Source organism: Schistocerca cancellata, chromosome 3 (genome assembly GCF_023864275.1).
Source record: "Schistocerca cancellata isolate TAMUIC-IGC-003103 chromosome 3, iqSchCanc2.1, whole genome shotgun sequence".
Classification (NCBI taxonomy): domain Eukaryota; kingdom Metazoa; phylum Arthropoda; class Insecta; order Orthoptera; family Acrididae; genus Schistocerca; species Schistocerca cancellata.
The window spans coordinates 947,588,437-947,593,784 of NC_064628.1; the positions used below are offsets into that span (position 1 = coordinate 947,588,437).

Here is a 5,348-nt window from a genome sequence, read left to right on the forward strand (position 1 = left end):
ACTACAGGAGTCATACCACACAATATCCACCAGTACATCAATGCACTGCAGCTACATCCAAACGTATATATACAACTACGGAAATCCGTAATTATTGATACAAGTTCAATAACCCAAAAGTTCCTAAATACAATGTAATATACACCATACAGTTAAAAGGAAGTCACGCTTGATCAATGTCCACGTCACGTTCCATTTTTAACCAGACCTAAGGTCTGAGAAAGGAAAGAAGATAATAATAATAATAATTTATTATTATTATTATTATTATTATTATTATTATTATTATTATTAGTTCGTGTAGCTCGGTGTTCTGGTGCAAGTCATTTTATGGATGCCACATCGACTACTCGCGTGACCCTAACCTATCCCAGTTATATTTAACTAAACGGTTAATCGGGTCCTGCAGTTTGACGTGGAATCCAAACAATATGTTATTTCTGGCGACTCTTCACATCGCTGAGAGGGAAAGGCTTGGTTAAAACGAAGACTGAAAAATCCGGTGTCTATAGGTTTTGATGAGAGTGTTTGCGAGTATCAAGACATGTGACATATGTGATCGAATCTTTATTACATTTTGTAGGAGGCTTAAATTATTTATACCACCTAAGAACTTTAGACTGTAGAATTTGACATAAATTTCAGCTTCATATTTCTGCCGTTTCCTGAAAAAATGGGTCTTAACAGATGGACAGATAGACAAACGGATAACAAATAGCAAATGAAAATATTTTTTATCTGATATAATTAAAAATTTTCGGATTTTTCTCTTTACTTGTACTGCGATATCTTCCTCCTTCCCCAATTTTATGATTGTAGACCCATAAGCCTTGATGACTGAGGGTGCTAGTATCGAAATAAGTGATATAAATGGCCGTATCCACTGACTGCATTGGCTTACAAGCCTAAATTTTTTACACCGCTCAGGGAACTTAGACGTATGTGTGTGGCACAAATTTCAAATTAGTACTTTCATCCGTACTTCAGAAAAACGGGTATTAACAGTAGGACTGACAGGGAAATAAAGATGTGATTGTGTAACGGCTCCGTTTTTACCGATTCAGGTACAGAAGCCTAAAAATTGAGAATAGGAAAGACATGCTCGCATAGCCTAACGCACAGAGCGCTAGCTTTCGAGAGTGGGTTCTGATCGGGACGAGGTGGCGGAATTACGACTGCTGCTCCGGTATACCGACAAACCTGAATGTTGTTTTCAGGCTGCTTTCCACGTTTAGGCAAATACTGGGCTCGCCCCTAATCCTCATCTCAGAAAACGCGAAAAGGCACAGAAAGAAGTTAGCTTAATCGTGTACGCCACCTGTTGAAAAATAAGTAAACTGACGACAGTGGTGATTTGAAGGACTGCAGTGTTACAATAAAAACAAGGGTGCCGAGTCCTGGAGAGAACACCGTACGACGGGACAGAGGGAGCACAGGATGGTTAAAAATGCAATAAATGCGAACTGTAACTCTGTTGAAACAGGTGCTATCATTTTTTCAGTATGAGCTCTGAAGTGAAATCGATAATGAAGTACAAGTATCGATCTCTTAGTCGTCTAAGTTGGACTGTTTTCATGTCGGCACAGCCAGCCGTCTCTCGCGAAAGCGTTATGTTCAGAAACTATTTCATTCATGTATGGATTGACTCACAGGAGATGAACGACTGTGTAGACGTTATGAGCACAGACCGCCTTGACAACTAGTCACGAGTGCATAAGGTGTTCGGTGAGGAAAGGACAACGGGCGGAGGCAGCGCAGCCTGCTGGCCGGTGCTGAGAATGAGTAGTGGGCAGCTTTTCTGAGGGCAGTACTGGGTACGGTAATCTATTATGAATGGGTGAATCAAGAGAGGTAATGATAAATACCGACTGTGCAAGAGAATGCAAATCGGATCTGAGAAATCTGTGAAAAATGCACATGCAAAATCTTACGTGCTGTAGAGCCGAAACGAGAGCATACGCTGGTAAAGGCGTCAGAGAAGAATTACAGGTACCTGATTACGTCAATACTCCAAATACTCTACCGCAGAGGTCTTACGCAGTCGGATGGTGCAGCCACTGACCTCTGCACTGCTGTGCGCTGATGATCGATGACCACAGATGAAACGCGATAAGTTAATTCCAGAAAGAATCTGAACTGGTTTCCGGGTCACAGAGACAGTTTCTCTCCTAAGTCTGTGGGAGAGTATCTCCCGGAGGAGAGAGTATCAACACACCTGTTGTCTCTGGAGCTTCCTCTTCTCGTGCTCAGCACAGCGACACCGAAAACACCCCCATCATGTGTAGGAGGCGACGGGAAAATGTTCGTCATCCGTGTTCAGTGTGAAACGTCCCCTTAGAACAAATTATACAAGACTGTGCTTAAACTGACACACAATGTTTTTAGCGCAACGCAATCTGACTATCAAAGATCCCTGCAAAAGAATGGCCCTGAGTAACTTCAACCTATACCTTTCACAAATCACTTACCTCACAAAAATCTTCGTTACTCGAACTACTGCAATACAGCGAGCGCCACTATTGCCAGCTAAATAATAGATTCAAACTACAGAAGGCACTAACTACTGATAGGGATAGTTAGCAAATGAAAGATATTAATAGAGAACAAACAATGTATTTACCTTAATAGTCATAATATATATATAGCAGTTCATGACAAATTACAAAACTCCGCCATCTCTCTCCTCACATCCACCACTGCTGGCGGCTCACCTCCAACTGCGCAACGCTACGCGCTGTTCACATCCAGCTGCCGCTGCCTAACACTACAATGGCAGACAACAATGCAAACTAGCCACAGACTGCACACAGCACAGCCAGTGATTTTCATACAGAGAGCGCTACGTAACGTTGCCAATAAGAAAACATAAACAGCCTACTTACAAGTGCTCTCCCCGAAATCCCACCAAGCTGGTCAGCAATATTTTTATACACATCGTGGTCGTTGCCGCCAATTTTGAGGAGGGCTCTCTGACGTCACATTATATTACCTATTGATCTCTATGCATTTCGCGGCGAAAGCAGCCGCAGAAACCGCCACCAGAAACGAATAAACAATAGCCCGTGCTCTGGCGCCGTTGTGTCGTGCATCCCGTGGCTCGAGACCTCAGATTCCGAGAATCACTGAAGACAGTACTGACACCTGGCGTGGGCCATCCCAAGCCCAGACGGCAAACACCAGTGAAACGTTTAATGGTGGCTCCAGGAAGCCGCGTTCGTGCCTCAGTACAGTAGCAGGCCGGCCGCCCTGAGGAGCTGGCACACGCCCTCGTATTGGCAGGACGGCCGGCCCAGCGCACCTCACGTTTTTATGCCACAGTCAGCGCAAGTGGCCCTCGTCCAGCCGCAGCTCACGCACACGAGGGGGACAGAAGAGCAGGTCATGTCCCAACACCAGCTGAAACATCATGACTAAGAACAGAAGTCCTCATGACCTTCTCGGGCGGCCCACAGATTAAAAAATAATTGAAAAATATGAGAGGAGACAGGCCGCAGGAGGCTTGCAACTTTCCATTGTTTTGCCCACTCTGTGTAAACAGTTTGGTTGTCTGGGCTTGTTTAAGTCCTTATCACCTCTGATATATATACTAAGATGGTATCTGTTCTTTCGGACATGTCCGAAAGAACAGATAGTATCGGTGACCAAGCAGCTGGTTAGAACGAAATTACAATGAAATGAAAACCCTTAGCTGCTTACAGGCGTTGATGTACGTCAATGGGGACAGGTGAAAATTTGTGCCCTGACCGGGACTCGAACCCGGGATCTGCTGCTTACATGGCAGACGCTCTATCCATCTGAGCCACCGAGGACACAGAGGATAGTGCGACTGCAGGGACTTATCTCTGGCAAGCATACCGCCAAACCCACATTCTCAACGTATTGTCCCGCACTACATTCGTAGTGTCCCCGTCCATTATACTCTTTACTCGCGGCGAGTTTGCCGATTCCCGTAAGAGTTCGGGCATTGTTTGTGTATTCGCACAGAAGAAGAAGATGGTCAAGTGGCCGGTGAACATTAAATATATATAGGGTGGTCAGAAAATGTGTGAAATGCTTGTAGGGATGTTACAGGGCAGGTTGTACTGAGACACAAATGTTAAGAAAGAAATTCGATACGTTGCTCAGAGTTATTTAGCATAGAATTTAGCTAATCGGGACGTCGCGCGCTCGCACTCAAGCGGCCTGCCAGGGTCGGTGTTGCCCAACGAGTGCTTTGTCTCGTTAGCTGAAACTTGAATTCACGTGCACGACGATCTGATTGGCTAACTTCAATGCTAAATAACTCGGAAACGGCGCAACGAATCGAATTTTTTTTTTTTTTTTTTTTTTTTTTTTTTTTTTTTTTTTTTTTTTTTTTTTTTTTGTAACATTCATATCTCAGTACAACCTGCCCTGCAACATCCCTACAAGCGTTTCAGACATTTTCTGACCACACTGTATACTAAGATGGTATCTGTTCTTTCGGAAATGTCTTCTTCTTCTGTGCAGATCCACAAACAGTGCCCGAACTCTTACGGGAATCGGCAACGTGCCGCGAGTAATGAGTATAATGGGCGGGGACACTACGAATGTACTGCGGGACAATACGTTCAGAATGTGGGTTTCGTGGGATGCGTGCCAGAGATAAGTCCCTGCAGTCGCACTATCCTCTGTGTCCTCGGTGGCTCAGATGGATAGAGCGCCTGCCGTGTAAGCAGGAGATCCCGGGTTCGAGTCCCGGTCGGGGCGCACATTTTCATCTGTCCCGGTTGACGTATGTCAACGCCTGTAAGCAGCTAAGGGTGTTCATTCCCTTGTAACCTCTGATGATGTCTCCAGCATTGAAAAACGAAACTTTATGCAGAGAAATTTGCCTTGGACGACGTCATAATGTCCATAAAACAAAATTTACCAGGGATACAAATACCTGCCGTGAAGGCCTACATTCTATGGTTTACTTTGTTCCACAGAAAATGACTTGTTGTCAGTTGTGAAAGATCTGATGAACTACGGCTTGGGTGATTATTATCTTAGCGGACAGGAGGTGACGCTCGGAATTTGTCTGCACAAACGTATTTAGCTGTACAGGGCTATTACAAATGATTGAAGCGATTTCATAAATTCACTGTAGCTCCATTCATTGACATATGCTGGCGACACACTACAGATACGTAGAAAAACTCATTAAGTTTTGTTCGGCTGAAGCCGCACTTCAGGTTTCTGCCGCCAGAGCGCTCGAGAGCGCAGTGAGACAAAATGGCGACAGGAGACGAGAAAGTGTATGTCGTGCTTGAAATGCACTCACATCAGTGAGTCATAACAGTGCAACGATACTTCAGGACGAAGTTCAACAAAGATCCACCAACTGC

The 5,348-nt window shown here is 44.6% G+C and overlaps 1 non-coding gene across 1 annotated transcript; it reads left to right on the plus strand.

Moving 5' to 3' along the window:
• The first annotated feature begins 4,654 nt into the window (after positions 1-4,654).
• Trnat-ugu (transfer RNA threonine (anticodon UGU)) lies at positions 4,655-4,728 on the plus strand. Its single transcript has one exon. It is a non-coding gene; the product is annotated as a tRNA-Thr (tRNA).
• The last annotated feature ends 620 nt before the right edge of the window (positions 4,729-5,348 follow it).